The sequence below is a fragment of the Musca autumnalis genome, unplaced genomic scaffold (genome assembly GCF_047663935.1).
Source record: "Musca autumnalis isolate F117 unplaced genomic scaffold, ASM4766393v1 scaffold_3, whole genome shotgun sequence".
Taxonomy (NCBI): Eukaryota; Metazoa; Arthropoda; class Insecta; order Diptera; family Muscidae; genus Musca; species Musca autumnalis.
Genome location: NW_027411866.1, coordinates 33,982,035 through 34,003,632, shown reverse-complemented (window position 1 = coordinate 34,003,632; position 21,598 = coordinate 33,982,035). Strand labels below are relative to the sequence as shown.

At 32.5% G+C, this 21,598-nt stretch overlaps 2 protein-coding genes across 2 annotated transcripts in view; one reads left to right on the top strand and one right to left on the bottom strand.

Annotated features, from left to right (window-relative positions):
* Flo2 (flotillin-2) overlaps positions 1 to 21,598 on the top strand; it is a 580,663-nt gene that overhangs the window by 109,153 nt on the left and 449,912 nt on the right. The gene's annotated exons all lie outside the window — the stretch shown is intronic.
* Positions 1 to 21,598, bottom strand: part of LOC141399811 (glucose dehydrogenase [FAD, quinone]) — a 54,039-nt gene that overhangs the window by 3,832 nt on the left and 28,609 nt on the right. The window lies entirely within an intron of this gene.

The following is a 21,598-nucleotide window of genomic DNA, read 5'->3' as shown; positions in this document are numbered from 1 at the left end:
TTGGTTATCGACCACAGTTTCTATAGAAATTTTGGTTATCGACCACAGTTTCTATAGAAATTTTGGTTATCGACCACAGTTTCTATAGAAATTTTGGTTATCGGCCACAGTTTCTATAGAAATTTTGGTTATCGACCACAGTTTCTATAGAAATTTTGGTTATCGACCACAGTTTCTATAGAAATTTTGGTTATCGACCACAGTTTCTATAGAAATTTTGGTTATCGACCACAGTTTCTATAGAAATTTTGGTTATCGACCACAGTTTCTATAGAAATTTTGGTTATCGACCACAGTTTCTATAGAAATTTTGGTTATCGACCACAGTTTCTATAGAAATTTTGGTTATCGACCACAGTTTCTATAGAAATTTTGGTTATCGACCACAGTTTCTATAGAAATTTTGGTTATCGACCACAGTTTCTATAGAAATTTTGGTTATCGACCACAGTTTCTATAGAAATTTTGGTTATCGACCACAGTTTCTATAGAAATTTTGGTTATCGACCACAGTTTCTATAGAAATTTTGGTTATCGACCACAGTTTCTATAGAAATTTTGGTTATCGACCACAGTTTCTATAGAAATTTTGGTTATCGACCACAGTTTCTATAGAAATTTTGGTTATCGACCACAGTTTCTATAGAAATTTTGGTTATCGACCACAGTTTCTATAGAAATTTTGGTTATCGACCACAGTTTCTATAGAAATTTTGGTTATCGACCGCAGTTTCTATAGAAATTTTGGTTATCGACCGCAGTTTCTATAGAAATTTTGGTTATCGACCACAGTTTCTATAGAAATTTTGGTTATCGACCACAGTTTCTATAGAAATTTTGGTTATCGACCACAGTTTCTATAGAAATTTTGGTTATCGACCACAGTTTCTATAGAAATTTTGGTTATCGACCACAGTTTCTATAGAAATTTTGGTTATCGACCACAGTTTCTATAGAAATTTTGGTTATCGACCACAGTTTCTATAGAAATTTTGGTTATCGACCACAGTTTCTATAGAAATTTTGGTTATTGACCACAGTTTCTATAGAAATTTTGGTTATTGACCACAGTTTCTATAGAAATTTTGGTTATCGACCACAGTTTCTATAGAAATTTTGGTTATCGACCACAGTTTCTATAGAAATTTTGGTTATCGACCACAGTTTCTATAGAAATTTTGGTTATCGACCACAGTTTCTATAGAAATTTTGGTTATCGACCACAGTTTCTATAGAAATTTTGGTTATCGACCACAGTTTCTATAGAAATTTTGGTTATCGACCACAGTTTATATAGAAATTTTGGTTATCGACCACAGTTTATATAGAAATTTTGGTTATCGACCACAGTTTATATAGACATTTTGGTTATCGACCACAGTTTATATAGACATTTTGGTTATCGACCACAGTTTCTATAGAAATTTTGGTTATCGACCACAGTTTCTATAGAAATTTTGGTTATCGACCACAGTTTCTATAGAAATTTTGGTTATCGACCACAGTTTCTATAGAAATTTTGGTTATCGACCACAGTTTCTATAGAAATTTTGGTTATCGACCACAGTTTCTATAGAAATTTTGGTTATCGACCACAGTTTCTATAGAAATTTTGGTTATCGACCACAGTTTCTATAGAAATTTTGGTTATCGACCACAGTTTCTATAGAAATTTTGGTTATCGACCACAGTTTCTATAGAAATTTTGGTTATCGACCACAGTTTCTATAGAAATTTTGGTTATCGACCACAGTTTCTATAGAAATTTTGGTTATCGACCACAGTTTCTATAGAAATTTTGGTTATCGACCACAGTTTCTATAGAAATTTTGGTTATCGACCACAGTTTCTATAGAAATTTTGGTTATCGACCACAGTTTCTATAGAAATTTTGGTTATCGACCACAGTTTCTATAGAAATTTTGGTTATCGACCACAGTTTCTATAGAAATTTTGGTTATCGACCACAGTTTCTATAGAAATTTTGGTTATCGACCACAGTTTCTATAGAAATTTTGGTTATCGACCACAGTTTCTATAGAAATTTTGGTTATCGACCACAGTTTCTATAGAAATTTTGGTTATCGACCACAGTTTCTATAGAAATTTTGGTTATCGACCACAGTTTCTATAGAAATTTTGGTTATCGACCACAGTTTCTATAGAAATTTTGGTTATCGACCACAGTTTCTATAGAAATTTTGGTTATCGACCACAGTTTCTATAGAAATTTTGGTTATCGACCACAGTTTCTATAGAAATTTTGGTTATCGACCACAGTTTCTATAGAAATTTTGGTTATCGACCACAGTTTCTATAGAAATTTTGGTTATCGACCACAGTTTCTATAGAAATTTTGGTTATCGACCACAGTTTCTATAGAAATTTTGGTTATCGACCACAGTTTCTATAGAAATTTTGGTTATCGACCACAGTTTCTATAGAAATTTTGGTTATCGACCACAGTTTCTATAGAAATTTTGGTTATCGACCACAGTTTCTATAGAAATTTTGGTTATCGACCACAGTTTCTATAGAAATTTTGGTTATCGACCACAGTTTCTATAGAAATTTTGGTTATCGACCACAGTTTCTATAGAAATTTTGGTTATCGACCACAGTTTCTATAGAAATTTTGGTTATCGACCACAGTTTCTATAGAAATTTTGGTTATCGACCACAGTTTCTATAGAAATTTTGGTTATCGACCACAGTTTCTATAGAAATTTTGGTTATCGACCACAGTTTCTATAGAAATTTTGGTTATCGACCACAGTTTCTATAGAAATTTTGGTTATCGACCACAGTTTCTATAGAAATTTTGGTTATCGACCACAGTTTCTATAGAAATTTTGGTTATCGACCACAGTTTCTATAGAAATTTTGGTTATCGACCACAGTTTCTATAGAAATTTTGGTTATCGACCACAGTTTCTATAGAAATTTTGGTTATCGACCACAGTTTCTATAGAAATTTTGGTTATCGACCACAGTTTCTATAGAAATTTTGGTTATCGACCACAGTTTCTATAGAAATTTTGGTTATCGACCACAGTTTCTATAGAAATTTTGGTTATCGACCACAGTTTCTATAGAAATTTTGGTTATCGACCACAGTTTCTATAGAAATTTTGGTTATCGACCACAGTTTCTATAGAAATTTTGGTTATCGACCACAGTTTCTATAGAAATTTTGGTTATCGACCACAGTTTCTATAGAAATTTTGGTTATCGACCACAGTTTCTATAGAAATTTTGGTTATCGACCACAGTTTCTATAGAAATTTTGGTTATCGACCACAGTTTCTATAGAAATTTTGGTTATCGACCACAGTTTCTATAGAAATTTTGGTTATCGACCACAGTTTCTATAGAAATTTTGGTTATCGACCACAGTTTCTATAGAAATTTTGGTTATCGACCGCAGTTTCTATAGAAATTTTGGTTATCGACCGCAGTTTCTATAGAAATTTTGGTTATCGACCACAGTTTCTATAGAAATTTTGGTTATCGACCACAGTTTCTATAGAAATTTTGGTTATCGACCACAGTTTCTATAGAAATTTTGGTTATTGACCACAGTTTCTATAGAAATTTTGGTTATCGACCACAGTTTCTATAGAAATTTTGGTTATCGACCACAGTTTCTATAGAAATTTTGGTTATCGACCACAGTTTCTATAGAAATTTTGGTTATCGACCACAGTTTCTATAGAAATTTTGGTTATCGACCACAGTTTCTATAGAAATTTTGGTTATCGACCACAGTTTCTATAGAAATTTTGGTTATCGACCACAGTTTCTATAGAAATTTTGGTTATCGACCACAGTTTCTATAGAAATTTTGGTTATCGACCACAGTTTCTATAGAAATTTTGGTTATCGACCACAGTTTCTATAGAAATTTTGGTTATCGACCACAGTTTCTATAGAAATTTTGGTTATCGACCACAGTTTCTATAGAAATTTTGGTTATCGACCACAGTTTCTATAGAAATTTTGGTTATCGACCACAGTTTCTATAGAAATTTTGGTTATCGACCACAGTTTCTATAGAAATTTTGGTTATCGACCACAGTTTCTATAGAAATTTTGGTTATCGACCACAGTTTCTATAGAAATTTTGGTTATCGACCACAGTTTCTATAGAAATTTTGGTTATCGACCACAGTTTCTATAGAAATTTTGGTTATCGACCACAGTTTCTATAGAAATTTTGGTTATCGACCACAGTTTCTATAGAAATTTTGGTTATCGACCACAGTTTCTATAGAAATTTTGGTTATCGACCACAGTTTCTATAGAAATTTTGGTTATCGACCACAGTTTCTATAGAAATTTTGGTTATCGACCACAGTTTCTATAGAAATTTTGGTTATCGACCACAGTTTCTATAGAAATTTTGGTTATCGACCACAGTTTCTATAGAAATTTTGGTTATCGACCACAGTTTCTATAGAAATTTTGGTTATCGACCACAGTTTCTATAGAAATTTTGGTTATCGACCACAGTTTCTATAGAAATTTTGGTTATCGACCACAGTTTCTATAGAAATTTTGGTTATCGACCACAGTTTCTATAGAAATTTTGGTTATCGACCACAGTTTCTATAGAAATTTTGGTTATCGACCACAGTTTCTATAGAAATTTTGGTTATCGACCACAGTTTCTATAGAAATTTTGGTTATCGACCACAGTTTCTATAGAAATTTTGGTTATCGACCACAGTTTCTATAGAAATTTTGGTTATCGACCACAGTTTCTATAGAAATTTTGGTTATCGACCACAGTTTCTATAGAAATTTTGGTTATCGACCACAGTTTCTATAGAAATTTTGGTTATCGACCACAGTTTCTATAGAAATTTTGGTTATCGACCACAGTTTCTATAGAAATTTTGGTTATCGACCACAGTTTCTATAGAAATTTTGGTTATCGACCACAGTTTCTATAGAAATTTTGGTTATCGACCACAGTTTCTATAGAAATTTTGGTTATCGACCACAGTTTCTATAGAAATTTTGGTTATCGACCACAGTTTCTATAGAAATTTTGGTTATCGACCACAGTTTCTATAGAAATTTTGGTTATCGACCACAGTTTCTATAGAAATTTTGGTTATCGACCACAGTTTCTATAGAAATTTTGGTTATCGACCACAGTTTCTATAGAAATTTTGGTTATCGACCACAGTTTCTATAGAAATTTTGGTTATCGACCACAGTTTCTATAGAAATTTTGGTTATCGACCACAGTTTCTATAGAAATTTTGGTTATCGACCACAGTTTCTATAGAAATTTTGGTTATCGACCACAGTTTCTATAGAAATTTTGGTTATCGACCACAGTTTCTATAGAAATTTTGGTTATCGACCACAGTTTCTATAGAAATTTTGGTTATCGACCACAGTTTCTATAGAAATTTTGGTTATCGACCACAGTTTCTATAGAAATTTTGGTTATCGACCACAGTTTCTATAGAAATTTTGGTTATCGACCACAGTTTCTATAGAAATTTTGGTTATCGACCACAGTTTCTATAGAAATTTTGGTTATCGACCACAGTTTCTATAGAAATTTTGGTTATCGACCACAGTTTCTATAGAAATTTTGGTTATCGACCACAGTTTCTATAGAAATTTTGGTTATCGACCACAGTTTCTATAGAAATTTTGGTTATCGACCACAGTTTCTATAGAAATTTTGGTTATCGACCACAGTTTCTATAGAAATTTTGGTTATCGACCACAGTTTCTATAGAAATTTTGGTTATCGACCACAGTTTCTATAGAAATTTTGGTTATCGACCACAGTTTCTATAGAAATTTTGGTTATCGACCACAGTTTCTATAGAAATTTTGGTTATCGACCACAGTTTCTATAGAAATTTTGGTTATCGACCACAGTTTCTATAGAAATTTTGGTTATCGACCACAGTTTCTATAGAAATTTTGGTTATCGACCACAGTTTCTATAGAAATTTTGGTTATCGACCACAGTTTCTATAGAAATTTTGGTTATCGACCACAGTTTCTATAGAAATTTTGGTTATCGACCACAGTTTCTATAGAAATTTTGGTTATCGACCACAGTTTCTATAGAAATTTTGGTTATCGACCGCAGTTTCTATAGAAATTTTGGTTATCGACCGCAGTTTCTATAGAAATTTTGGTTATCGACCACAGTTTCTATAGAAATTTTGGTTATCGACCACAGTTTCTATAGAAATTTTGGTTATCGACCACAGTTTCTATAGAAATTTTGGTTATCGACCACAGTTTCTATAGAAATTTTGGTTATCGACCACAGTTTCTATAGAAATTTTGGTTATCGACCACAGTTTCTATAGAAATTTTGGTTATCGACCACAGTTTCTATAGAAATTTTGGTTATCGACCACAGTTTCTATAGAAATTTTGGTTATCGACCACAGTTTCTATAGAAATTTTGGTTATCGACCACAGTTTCTATAGAAATTTTGGTTATCGACCACAGTTTCTATAGAAATTTTGGTTATCGACCACAGTTTCTATAGAAATTTTGGTTATTGACCACAGTTTCTATAGAAATTTTGGTTATTGACCACAGTTTCTATAGAAATTTTGGTTATCGACCACAGTTTCTATAGAAATTTTGGTTATCGACCACAGTTTCTATAGAAATTTTGGTTATCGACCACAGTTTCTATAGAAATTTTGGTTATCGACCACAGTTTCTATAGAAATTTTGGTTATCGACCACAGTTTCTATAGAAATTTTGGTTATCGACCACAGTTTCTATAGAAATTTTGGTTATCGACCACAGTTTCTATAGAAATTTTGGTTATCGACCACAGTTTCTATAGAAATTTTGGTTATCGACCACAGTTTCTATAGAAATTTTGGTTATCGACCACAGTTTCTATAGAAATTTTGGTTATCGACCACAGTTTCTATAGAAATTTTGGTTATCGACCACAGTTTCTATAGAAATTTTGGTTATCGACCACAGTTTCTATAGAAATTTTGGTTATCGACCACAGTTTCTATAGAAATTTTGGTTATCGACCACAGTTTCTATAGAAATTTTGGTTATCGACCACAGTTTCTATAGAAATTTTGGTTATCGACCACAGTTTCTATAGAAATTTTGGTTATCGACCAGAGTTTCTATAGAAATTTGGTTATCGACCACAGTTTCTATAGAAATTTTGGTTATCGACCACAGTTTCTATAGAAATTTTGGTTATCGACCACAGTTTCTATAGAAATTTTGGTTATCGACCACAGTTTCTATAGAAATTTTGGTTATCGACCACAGTTTCTATAGAAATTTTGGTTATCGACCACAGTTTCTATAGAAATTTTGGTTATCGACCACAGTTTCTATAGAAATTTTGGTTATCGACCACAGTTTCTATAGAAATTTTGGTTATCGACCACAGTTTCTATAGAAATTTTGGTTATCGACCACAGTTTCTATAGAAATTTTGGTTATCGACCAGAGTTTCTATAGAAATTTTGGTTATCGACCACAGTTTCTATAGAAATTTTGGTTATCGACCACAGTTTCTATAGAAATTTTGGTTATCGACCACAGTTTCTATAGAAATTTTGGTTATCGACCACAGTTTCTATAGAAATTTTGGTTATCGACCACAGTTTCTATAGAAATTTTGGTTATCGACCACAGTTTCTATAGAAATTTTGGTTATCGACCACAGTTTCTATAGAAATTTTGGTTATCGACCACAGTTTCTATAGAAATTTTGGTTATCGACCACAGTTTCTATAGAAATTTTGGTTATCGACCACAGTTTCTATAGAAATTTTGGTTATCGACCACAGTTTCTATAGAAATTTTGGTTATCGACCACAGTTTCTATAGAAATTTTGGTTATCGACCACAGTTTCTATAGAAATTTTGGTTATCGACCACAGTTTCTATAGAAATTTTGGTTATCGACCACAGTTTCTATAGAAATTTTGGTTATCGACCACAGTTTCTATAGAAATTTTGGTTATCAACACAGTTTCTATAGAAATTTTGGTTATCGACCACAGTTTCTATAGAAATTTTGGTTATCGACCACAGTTTCTATAGAAATTTTGGTTATCGACCACAGTTTCTATAGAAATTTTGGTTATCGACCACAGTTTCTATAGAAATTTTGGTTATCGACCACAGTTTTCTATAGAAATTTTGGTTATCGACCACAGTTTCTATAGAAATTTTGGTTATCGACCACAGTTTCTATAGAAATTTTGGTTATCGACCACAGTTTCTATAGAAATTTTGGTTATCGACCACAGTTTCTATAGAAATTTTGGTTATCGACCACAGTTTCTATAGAAATTTTGGTTATCGACCACAGTTTCTATAGAAATTTTGGTTATCGACCACAGTTTCTATAGAAATTTTGGTTATCGACCACAGTTTCTATAGAAATTTTGGTTATCGACCACAGTTTCTATAGAAATTTTGGTTATCGACCACAGTTTCTATAGAAATTTTGGTTATCGACCACAGTTTCTATAGAAATTTTGGTTATCGACCACAGTTTCTATAGAAATTTTGGTTATCGACCACAGTTTCTATAGAAATTTTGGTTATCGACCACAGTTTCTATAGAAATTTTGGTTATCGACCACAGTTTCTATAGAAATTTTGGTTATCGACCACAGTTTCTATAGAAATTTTGGTTATCGACCACAGTTTCTATAGAAATTTTGGTTATCGACCACAGTTTCTATAGAAATTTTGGTTATCGACCACAGTTTCTATAGAAATTTTGGTTATCGACCACAGTTTCTATAGAAATTTTGGTTATCGACCACAGTTTCTATAGAAATTTTGGTTATCGACCACAGTTTCTATAGAAATTTTGGTTATCGACCACAGTTTCTATAGAAATTTTGGTTATCGACCACAGTTTCTATAGAAATTTTGGTTATCGACCACAGTTTCTATAGAAATTTTGGTTATCGACCACAGTTTCTATAGAAATTTTGGTTATCGACCACAGTTTCTATAGAAATTTTGGTTATCGACCACAGTTTCTATAGAAATTTTGGTTATCGACCACAGTTTCTATAGAAATTTTGGTTATCGACCACAGTTTCTATAGAAATTTTGGTTATCGACCACAGTTTCTATAGAAATTTTGGTTATCGACCACAGTTTCTATAGAAATTTTGGTTATCGACCACAGTTTCTATAGAAATTTTGGTTATCGACCACAGTTTCTATAGAAATTTTGGTTATCGACCACAGTTTCTATAGAAATTTTGGTTATCGACCACAGTTTCTATAGAAATTTTGGTTATCGACCACAGTTTCTATAGAAATTTTGGTTATCGACCACAGTTTCTATAGAAATTTTGGTTATCGACCACAGTTTCTATAGAAATTTTGGTTATCGACCACAGTTTCTATAGAAATTTTGGTTATCGACCACAGTTTCTATAGAAATTTTGGTTATCGACCACAGTTTCTATAGAAATTTTGGTTATCGACCACAGTTTCTATAGAAATTTTGGTTATCGACCACAGTTTCTATAGAAATTTTGGTTATCGACCACAGTTTCTATAGAAATTTTGGTTATCGACCACAGTTTCTATAGAAATTTTGGTTATCGACCACAGTTTCTATAGAAATTTTGGTTATCGACCACAGTTTCTATAGAAATTTTGGTTATCGACCACAGTTTCTATAGAAATTTTGGTTATCGACCACAGTTTCTATAGAAATTTTGGTTATCGACCACAGTTTCTATAGAAATTTTGGTTATCGACCACAGTTTCTATAGAAATTTTGGTTATCGACCAGCAGTTTCTATAGAAATTTTGGTTTATCGACCGCAGTTTCTATAGAAATTTTGGTTATCGACCGCAGTTTCTATAGAAATTTTGGTTATCGACCGCAGTTTCTATAGAAATTTTGGTTATCGACCGCAGTTTCTATAGAAATTTTGGTTATCGACCGCAGTTTCTATAGAAATTTTGGTTATCGACCACAGTTTCTATAGAAATTTTGGTTATCGACCACAGTTTCTATAGAAATTTTGGTTATCGACCACAGTTTCTATAGAAATTTTGGTTATCGACCACAGTTTCTATAGAAATTTTGGTTATCGACCACAGTTTCTATAGAAATTTTGGTTATCGACCACAGTTTATATAGAAATTTTGGTTATCGACCACAGTTTCTATAGAAATTTTGGTTATCGACCACAGTTTCTATAGAAATTTTGGTTATCGACCACAGTTTCTATAGAAATTTTGGTTATCGACCACAGTTTCTATAGAAATTTTGGTTATCGACCACAGTTTCTATAGAAATTTTGGTTATCGACCACAGTTTCTATAGAAATTTTGGTTATCGACCACAGTTTCTATAGAAATTTTGGTTATCGACCACAGTTTCTATAGAAATTTTGGTTATCGACCACAGTTTCTATAGAAATTTTGGTTATCGACCACAGTTTCTATAGAAATTTTGGTTATCGACCACAGTTTCTATAGAAATTTTGGTTATCGACCACAGTTTCTATAGAAATTTTGGTTATCGACCACAGTTTCTATAGAAATTTTGGTTATCGACCACAGTTTCTATAGAAATTTTGGTTATCGACCACAGTTTCTATAGAAATTTTGGTTATCGACCACAGTTTCTATAGAAATTTTGGTTATCGACCACAGTTTCTATAGAAATTTTGGTTATCGACCACAGTTTCTATAGAAATTTTGGTTATCGACACAGTTTCTATAGAAATTTTGGTTATCGACCACAGTTTCTATAGAAATTTTGGTTATCGACCACAGTTTCTATAGAAATTTTGGTTATCGACCACAGTTTCTATAGAAATTTTGGTTATCGACCACAGTTTCTATAGAAATTTTGGTTATCGACCACAGTTTCTATAGAAATTTTGGTTATCGACCACAGTTTCTATAGAAATTTTGGTTATCGACCACAGTTTCTATAGAAATTTTGGTTATCGACCACAGTTTCTATAGAAATTTTGGTTATCGACCACAGTTTCTATAGAAATTTTGGTTATCGACCACAGTTTCTATAGAAATTTTGGTTATCGACCACAGTTTCTATAGAAATTTTGGTTATCGACCACAGTTTCTATAGAAATTTTGGTTATCGACCACAGTTTCTATAGAAATTTTGGTTATCGACCACAGTTTCTATAGAAATTTTGGTTATCGACCACAGTTTCTATAGAAATTTTGGTTATCGACCACAGTTTCTATAGAAATTTTGGTTATCGACCACAGTTTCTATAGAAATTTTGGTTATCGACCACAGTTTCTATAGAAATTTTGGTTATCGACCACAGTTTCTATAGAAATTTTGGTTATCGACCACAGTTTCTATAGAAATTTTGGTTATCGACCACAGTTTCTATAGAAATTTTGGTTATCGACCACAGTTTCTATAGAAATTTTGGTTATCGACCACAGTTTCTATAGAAATTTTGGTTATCGACCACAGTTTCTATAGAAATTTTGGTTATCGACCACAGTTTCTATAGAAATTTTGGTTATCGACCACTGTTTCTATAGAAATTTTGGTTATCGACCACAGTTTCTATAGAAATTTTGGTTATCGACAACAGTTTCTATAGAAATTTTGGTTATCGACCACAGTTTCTATAGAAATTTTGGTTATCGACCACAGTTTCTATAGAAATTTTGGTTATCGACCACAGTTTCTATAGAAATTTTGGTTATCGACCACAGTTTCTATAGAAATTTTGGTTATCGACCACAGTTTCTATAGAAATTTTGGTTATCGACCACAGTTCTATAGAAATTTTGGTTATCGACCACAGTTTCTATAGAAATTTTGGTTATCGACCACAGTTTCTATAGAAATTTTGGTTATCGACCACAGTTTCTATAGAAATTTTGGTTATCGACCACAGTTTCTATAGAAATTTTGGTTATCGACCACAGTTTCTATAGAAATTTTGGTTATCGACCACAGTTTCTATAGAAATTTTGGTTATCGACCACAGTTTCTATAGAAATTTTGGTTATGACCACAGTTTCTATAGAAATTTTGGTATCGACCACAGTTTCTAAAAAATTTTGGTTATCGACCCACAGTTTCTATAGAAATTTTGGTTATCGACCACAGTTTCTAAAAAATTTTGGTTATCGACCACAGTTTCTATAGAAAATTTTGGTTATCGACCACAGTTTCTATAGAAATTTTGATTATCGACCACAGTTTCTATAGAAATTTTGGTTATCGACCACAGTTTCTATAGAAATTTTAGTTATCGGCACAGTTTCTATAGAAATTTTGGTTATCGACCACAGTTTCTATAGAAATTTTAGTTATCGGCCACAGTTTCTATAGAAATTTTGGTTATCGACCACAGTTTCTATAGAAATTTTGGTTATCGACCACAGTTTTATAGAAATTTTGGTTATCGACCACAGTTTCTATAGAAATTTTGGTTATCGACCACAGTTTCTATAGAAATTTTGGTTATCGACCACAGTTTCTATAGAAATTTTGGTTATCGACCACAGTTTCTACAGAAATTTTGGTTATCGACCACAGTTTCTATAGAAATTTTGGTTATCGACCACAGTTTCTATAGAAATTTTGGTTATCGACCACAGTTTCTATAGAAATTTTGGTTATCGACCACAGTTTCTATAGAAATTTTGGTTATCGACCACAGTTTCTATAGAAATTTTGGTTATCGACCACAGTTTCTATAGAAATTTTGGTTATCGACCACAGTTTCTATAGAAATTTTGGTTATCGACCACAGTTTCTATAGAAATTTTGGTTATCGACCACAGTTTCTATAGAAATTTTGGTTATCGACCACAGTTTCTATAGAAATTTTGGGTTATCGACCACAGTTTCTATAGAAATTTTGGTTATCGACCACAGTTTCTATAGAAATTTTGGTTATCGACCACAGTTTCTATAGAAATTTTGGTTATCGACCACAGTTTCTATAGAAATTTTGGTTATCGACCACAGTTTCTATAGAAATTTTGGTTATCGACCACAGTTTCTATAGAAATTTTGGTTATCGACCACAGTTTCTATAGAAATTTTGGTTATCGACCACAGTTTCTATAGAAATTTTGGTTATCGACCACAGTTTCTATAGAAATTTTGGTTATCGACCACAGTTTCTATAGAAATTTTGGTTATCGACCACAGTTTCTATAGAAATTTTGGTTATCGACCACAGTTTCTATAGAAATTTTGGTTATCGACCACAGTTTCTATAGAAATTTTGGTTATCGACCACAGTTTCTATAGAAATTTTGGTTATCGACCACAGTTTCTATAGAAATTTTGGTTATCGACCACAGTTTCTATAGAAATTTTGGTTATCGACCACAGTTTCTATAGAAATTTTGGTTATCGACCACAGTTTCTATAGAAATTTTGGTTATCGACCACAGTTTCTATAGAAATTTTGGTTATCGACCACAGTTTCTATAGAAATTTTGGTTATCGACCACAGTTTCTATAGAAATTTTGGTTATCGACCACAGTTTCTATAGAAATTTTGGTTATCGACCACAGTTTCTATAGAAATTTTGGTTATCGACCACAGTTTCTATAGAAATTTTGGTTATCGACCACAGTTTCTATAGAAATTTTGGTTATCGACCACAGTTTCTATAGAAATTTTGGTTATCGACCACAGTTTCTATAGAAATTTTGGTTATCGACCACAGTTTCTATAGAAATTTTGGTTATCGACCACAGTTTCTATAGAAATTTTGGTTATCGACCACAGTTTCTATAGAAATTCTTGTTATCGACACGAGTTTCTATAGAAATTCTTGTTATCGACACGAGTTTCTATAGAAATTCTTGTTATCGACACGAGTTTCTATAGAAATTCTTGTTATCGACCACAGTTTCTATAGAAATTCTTGTTATCGACACGAGCTTCTACAGAAATTCTTGTTATCGACACGAGCTTCTAAAGAAATTCTTGTTATCGACACGAGTTTCTATAGAAATTCTTGTTATCGACAAAAGTTTCTATAGAAATTCTTGTTATCGACAAGGGTTTCTGTACAAATTCTTGTTATCGACACTGGTTTCTGTACAAATTCTTGTTATCGACAAGGGTTTCTATACAAATTCTTGTTATCGACAAGAGTTTCTATAGAAATTCTTGTTATCGACAAGAGTTTCTATAGAAATTCTTGTTATCGACAAGAGTTTCTTTACAAATTCTTGTTATCGACAAGAGTTTCTATACAAATTCTTGTTATCGACAAGAGTTTCTATAGAAATTCTTGTTATCGACAAGGGTTTCTATACAAATTATTGTTATCGACAAGAGTTTCTATAGAAATTCTTGTTATCGACAAGGGTTTCTGTACAAATTCTTGTTATCGGCACGGGTTTCTGTAGAAATTCTTGTTATCGACAAGGGTCTCTATACAAATTCTTGTTATCGACAAGAGTTTCTATAGAAATTCTTGTTATCGACAAGAGTTTCTATAGAAATTCTTGTTATCGACAAGAGTTTCTATAGAAATTCTTGTTATCGACAAGAGTTTCTATAGAAATTCTTGTTATCGACAAGAGTTTCTATAGAAATTCTTGTTATCGACAAGAGTTTCTATAGAAATTCTTGTTATCGACAAGAGTTTCTTTACAAATTCTTGTTATCGACAAGGGTTTCTATACAAATTCTTGTTATCGACAAGAGTTTCTATACAAATTCTTGTTATCGACAAGGGTTTCTATACAAATTATTGTTATCGACAAGGGTTTCTATACAAATTATTGTTATCGACAAGAGTTTCTATAGAAATTCTTGTTATCGACAAGAGTTTCTATACAAATTCTTGTTATCGACAAGAGTTTCTATAGACATTTTGGTTATCGACAAGAGTTTCTATAGAAATTTTGGTTATCGACCACAGTTTCTATAGAAATTTTGGTTATCGACTAGAGTTTCTATAGAAATTTTGGTTATCGACTAGAGTTTCTATAGAAATTTTGGTTATCGACAAGAGTTTCTATAGAAATTCTTGTTATCGACTAGAGTTTCTATAGAAATTCTTGTTATCGACTAGAGTTTCTATAGAAATTCTTGTTATCGACTAGAGTTTCTATAGAAATTCTTGTTATCGACTAGAGTTTCTATAGAAATTCTTGTTATCGACATGAATGAATTTCTTTAGAAAATTGGCAATGAAAAAAATTTTCGCAAATTTAAAATGTTAAATACGAAAGCATTGACATAAACAGCTGTTAACTTCTATTCTTCTCGAAATTATTATTAAATATAATAATTAATTTCATGAAATTACACCTGTACAATTACTGTTGGGGTTATGTGATGCGTTTTTTCATCGTCTGATAAGGCCATGTAAACAATAAACCTCCCAACTTGATTTAAGAGACAGGCATCTCTTCATGAATCACAACACGGAAGATTTGGCTGTCTGAAAGAAACACAACTCCTCGACCGCCATCAACAAAACAAGAAACGAGTTCCAGCCATAGAAGATGTGTGGCTTAAAGACAATGCGGTAATTGCGTGTAACAAAAGTGAAAAACGAAACGTATCCATGAAAAGAGACTTCAACAACAACTTACCCTATTTTGCAAAAAAAAACAAACAACTGACTACAAAAATATTACACTTTAAATCTGCATCTTGAAATGTTGAAAGAAGCAAAAGAAAAAAATTACTGTGCAAAAATAAAAAATGCCTAATTTTGCAACTTGTTCAGCAGCAGTTGCAACAAAAAATACCAACAAATGATGAACAATAAAGCTTCAGTTGAAGAAAATTTAAAACCATAAAAATAACCAACAATACCATAAAAATGATGATGACGGATGGTGATATGTAAATTTGTTTGTTTCTTTGTGGCATAAATTATGAATTAGATTCAGTGGTTGCTCCGAAAAGTGGTTTTACAATTTGGATTATTATTTCAAACCCTATTTAATTCGCAGTCTTTGTGTGTGAGAAATAATGAAAAAATAAAAAAAATTTGAAAATTAATTTTAAATGTTGCATGTGGAATATTTGTTAACAACACGCCAACATATGTAGTGCAGATTTCAAAGTAAATTAATTATTAGAAAATATCACAAGACACAGACGATGATATTGCCGAGACAAGGAATATGCTTGAAATGGCCATAATACTTCAGTTAAGGTTGGCAAATTGTTGCATGTGCAAAACATGTATCTGGAATGCTTAAAACCGGAAAAAAACATTTGAATATATTACATTTTTTCACAAGGTCACAATTCCATATAAATAAATAATTTATTCAAAGAAATTGTTAGCAAAAAGCATTTCAAATATTCCTCAAGGAAGCAAACACAAATTGCCAAAAATTTCCTCATCTCTGGAAAATACCAGAAATTGCCAAATACAATGATAATCAATTAACAGCACGTGCAACTCTTTAGCGCGCTTTAATAAAATGGCTCATAAAAATATCAATAACAACAAAAAGTTACAACAGCAATAGGCAATATTTATAGACAAAACAAAATACTTAAGCAACAAACATGTTTTTAAAGAGTCGAAAAAGCGCCAACTAAAAATACCAAAAAGAAACAATTTTGAATTTTGTAACTATGACCGGATGTAATTTTTGCTTCTTGTCAAATAAATTTAAAGACAATAATCTGGAAAATGATGCAAGAAAAATAACATAAGAAGGAGAAGAAGATTGCTGTAGAAATAATATAACATTTCAATAGGCGCGACTCGTTAAAACTTTGGTCAAGTTAAAATCTTTACTTTCTGGATTTTTGTTTTTTTTCAGCTGAGTTGATATTTTTGTCCTATGTAAAAAAGAACTTCACTGCATAAACATGTATCCCTCTTATGGCCACCACATTCCTCTTGTTCATAACAAAGTCAAATTTGCCCATTTTGTGTGGTTTCGGCCATCCATGGCGTTTGTCAACAACAACTTTGAAAAAATCAAGTTCATTGTCTCTGTTTTTTGCCGCCACGCAATTGCAGTTCCTTTACATGGTCGTTTTACCAAGGCTCAGTTTTATGATGTAAGCATTTGAGTTTGTTTTTTTTTTTCAAAGACGGAAACACTTTATTGAAACTAGTTTCAGTAAAAACAAATGGCAATATTAAAGAAGAAAATAGGTTTGTTGGGTAGACTGTTTTTGGGTTTAAGATTTTAGTGGTTATAAAACAAATGTCTAATAAAGAATTTTCTATAGAAACTATCGACGATAATAATATCATCTGGAGAAACTGGGGACAACAACAAACCCTTGTCGATAACACGATTTCGTATAGAAAATCGTACCGATAAAAAATCGTATTTATAACAATATTTTTTCAAGAAAATCGTGTCGATAAAAATTGTTATTGAAAATCGTGTCGATAGCAAGATTTTCTCTAGAAAAACGTGTCATTTACAAGATTTTCTCTGAAATATCGTGAATATAGCAAGATTTTTCTATACAAAATCGTGTAAATAACAAGTTTTTCTATACAAAATCGAGTCGATAAATAAATATTGTATGTAAAATCATTTCGATAACAACATTTTTCGTTTAAAATCGTGTCGCTTACAAAATTTTCGATAAGAAATGAGTCGATAACAAGATTTTGTCTAGAAAATCGTGACGATAACAAGATTTTCTATAGAAAATCGTGTCGATAACAAGATTTTCTATAGAAAATCGTGTCGATAACAAGATTTTCTATAGAAAATCGTGTCGATAACAAGATTTTCTATAGAAAATCGTGTCGATAACAAGATTTTCTATAGAAAATCGTGTCGATAACAAGATTTTCTATAGAAAATCGTGACGATAACAAGATTTTCTATAGAAAATCGTGTCGATAACAAGATTTTCTATAGAAAAGCGTGTTGATAACAAGATTTTCTATAGAAAATCGTGTCGATAACAAGATTTTCTATAGAAAATCGTGTCGATAACAAGATTTTCTATAGAAAAGCGTGTCGATAACAAGATTTTCTATAGAAAAGCGTGTCGATAACAAGATTTTCTATAGAAAATCATGTCGATAACAGGACTCTCTGTAGAATATCGTGTCGATAACAAGATTTTCTATAGAAAACCGTGTCAATAATAAAATATTCTATAAAGACTAGTGTCGACAAGAAGATTGTCTATAGTAAACAGTGTCTATAATACGATTTTCTATTGAAAATAGTATCGATAACCAGAATTTCTATAAAAACTCTGGTCTCTCACCAGAATTTCTATAGAAACTCTGGTCTCTCTCACCAGAATTTCTATAGAAACTCTGGTCTCTCACCAGAATTCCTATAGAAACTCTGGTCTCTCACCAGAATTCCTATAGAAACTCTGGTCTCTCACCAGAATTCCTATAGAAACTCTGGCCTCTCACCAGAATTTCTATAGAAACTCTGGTCTCTAACCAGAATTTCTATAGAAACTCTTGTCTCTGACCAGAATTTCTATAGAAACTCTGGTCTCTCTCACCAGAATTTCTATAGAAACTCTTGTGTCTCTCACCAGATTTTCTATAGAAACTCTTGTGTCTCTCACCAGATTTTCTATAGAAACTCTGGTCTCTCTCACCAGAATTTCTATAGAAACTCTGGTCTCTCACCAGAATTTCTATAGAAACTCTGGTCTCTCACCAGAATTTCTATAGAAACTCTGGTCTCTCACCAGAATTTCTATAGAAACTCTGGTCTCTCACCAGAATTTCTATAGAAACTCTGGTCTCTCACCAGAATTTCTATAGAAACTCTGGTCTCTCACCAGAATTTCTATAGAAACTCTGGTCTCTCACCAGAATTTCGTTAGAAACTCTGGTCTCTCACCAGAATTTCTATAGAAACTCTGGTCTCTCACCAGAATTTCTATAGAAACTCTGGTCTCTCACCAGAATTTCTATAGAAACTCTGGTCTCTCACCAGAATTTCTATAGAAACTCTGGTCTCTCACCAGAATTTCTATAGAAACTCTGGTCTCTCACCAGAATTTCTATAGAAACTCTGGTCTCTCACCAGAATTTCTATAGAAACTCTGGTCTCTCACCAGAATTTCTATAGAAACTCTGGTCTCTCACCAGAATTTCTATAGAAACTCTGGTCTCTCACCAGAATTTCGTTAGAAACTCTGGTCTCTCACCAGAATTTCGATAGAAACTCTGGTCTCTCACCAGAATTTCGATAGAAACTCTGGTCTCTCACCAGAATTTCGATAGAAACTCTGGTCTCTCACCAGAATTACTATAGAAACTCTGGTCTCTCACCAGAATTTCTATAGAAACTCTGGTCTCTCACCAGAATTTCTATAGAAACTCTGGTCTCTCACCAGAATTTCTATAGAAACTCTGGTCTCTCACCAGAATTTCTATAGAAACTCTGGTCTCTCACCAGAATTTCTATAGAAACTCTGGTCTCTCACCAGAATTTCTATAGAAACTCTGGTCTCTCACCAGAATTTCTATAGAAACTCTGGTCTCTCACCAGAATTTCTATAGAAACTCTGGTCTCTCACCAGAATTTCTATAGAAACTCTGGTCTCACACCAGAATTTCTATAGAAACTCTGGTCTCACACCAGAATTTCTATAGAAACTCTGGTCTCACACCAGAATTTCTATAGAAACTCTGGTCTCACACCAGAATTTCTATAGAAACTCTGGTCTCACACCAGAATTTCTATAGAAACTCTGGTCTCACACCAGAATTTCTATAGAAACTGTGGTCTTTTACCAGAATTTCTATAGAAACTGTGGTCTTTTACCAGAATTTCTATAGAAACTGTGGTCTTTTACCAGAATTTCTATAGAAACTGTGGTCTTTTACCAGAATTTCTATAGAAACTGTGGTCTTTTACCAGAATTTCTATAGAAACTGTGGTCTTTTACCAGAATTTCTATAGAAACTGTGGTCTTTTACCAGAATTTCTATAGAAACTCTGGTCTTTTACCAGAATTTCTATAGAAACTCTGGTCTTTTACCAGAATTTCTATAGAAACTCTGGTCTTTTACCAGAATTTCTATAGAAACTCTGGTCTCTCACCAGAATTTCTATAGAAACTCTGGTCTCTCACCAGAATTTCTATAGAAACTCTGGTCTCTCACCAGAATTTCTATAGAAACTCTGGTCTCTCACCAGAATTTCTATAGAAACTCTGGTCTCTCACCAGAATTTCTATAGAAACTCTGGTCTCTCACCAGAATTTCTATAGAAACTCTGGTCTCTCTCACCAGAATTTCTATAGAAACTCTGGTCTCTCTCACCAGAATTTCTATAGAAACTCTGGTCTCTCACCAGAATTTCTATAGAAACTCTGGTCTCTTTCACCAGAATTTCTATAGAAACTCTGGTCTCTTTCACCAGAATTTCTATAGAAACTCTGGTCTCTCTCACCGGAATTTCTATAGAAACTCTGGTCTCTCACCAGAATCTCTCACCAGAATTTCTATAGAAACTCTTGTCTCTGACCAGAATTTCTATAGAAACTCTTGTCTCTGACCAGAATTTCTATAGAAACTCTTGTCTCCGACCAGAATTTCTATAGAAACTCTTGTCTCTGACCAGAATTTCTATAGAAACTCTTGTCTCTGACCAGAATTTCTATAGAAACTCTGGTCTCTCCCACCAGAATTTCTATAGAAACTCTGGTGTCTCTCACCAGATTTTCTATAGAAACTCTGGTGTCTCTCACCAGAATTTCTATAGAAACTCTGGTCTCTCTCACCAGAATTTCTATAGAAACTCTGGTCTCTCTCACCAGAATTTCTATAGAAACTCTGGTCTCTCTCACCAGAATTTCTATAGAAACTCTGGTCTCTCACCAGAATTTCTATAGAAACTCTGGTCTCTCACCAGAATTTCTATAGAAACTCTGGTCTCTCACCAGAATTTCTATTGAACTTTGGTCGATAACTAGAATTTCTGTAAAAGTCAAACCAAAGTTAGTTTTAGAAGGTAAAATTCTTTCCATACTGACAATAGTCTTTTCACTAGAAAATTTGTTATCACATGAAAGAGAAACTTCATCAAAATGGATCCATATTAATTCTCACATAAATTTCCCGCCTTACTCTATTATTGGCAAATCTTATAACACGCACACTTTCTTTTGATTAATTATTGCTCTGGGCAATATCAGATAAGACAAGCAACCGTTTACACGGCTTAATTGATTTGCTATTCTAATGCTAAACACTTTCCTGGTTGTGTGAATATTTTTCAAAAGAAACTATGAAATTTATCAAACAATCTGTGATTAATGATTAATAATGAAGACATTAATCATCGCCAACATAGTCATAAATTTTTACATATATTCATGTATAATGAAATGTGATATAATGGTCCTCAGCAAAAGAAAAATAAACACTTAATATAATTTTTATTGGTAGATTGTGACATCATATAGTGTTTTGCCAAAAGTGTTTTTTGCTTGGAAGTTAAACTAGTGATAAAAATAGAATTAATTATGGCGGTTACAACATAATTTCATCATGAGTAATGTGAGAAGGTGTGTGTGAAATCATGTTATTTGAACGACATTTTGCGAGAAATCATTTAATGAGGACATCTGAATGCAATCTTTGGCACATTACAAAGTTGATGTCTT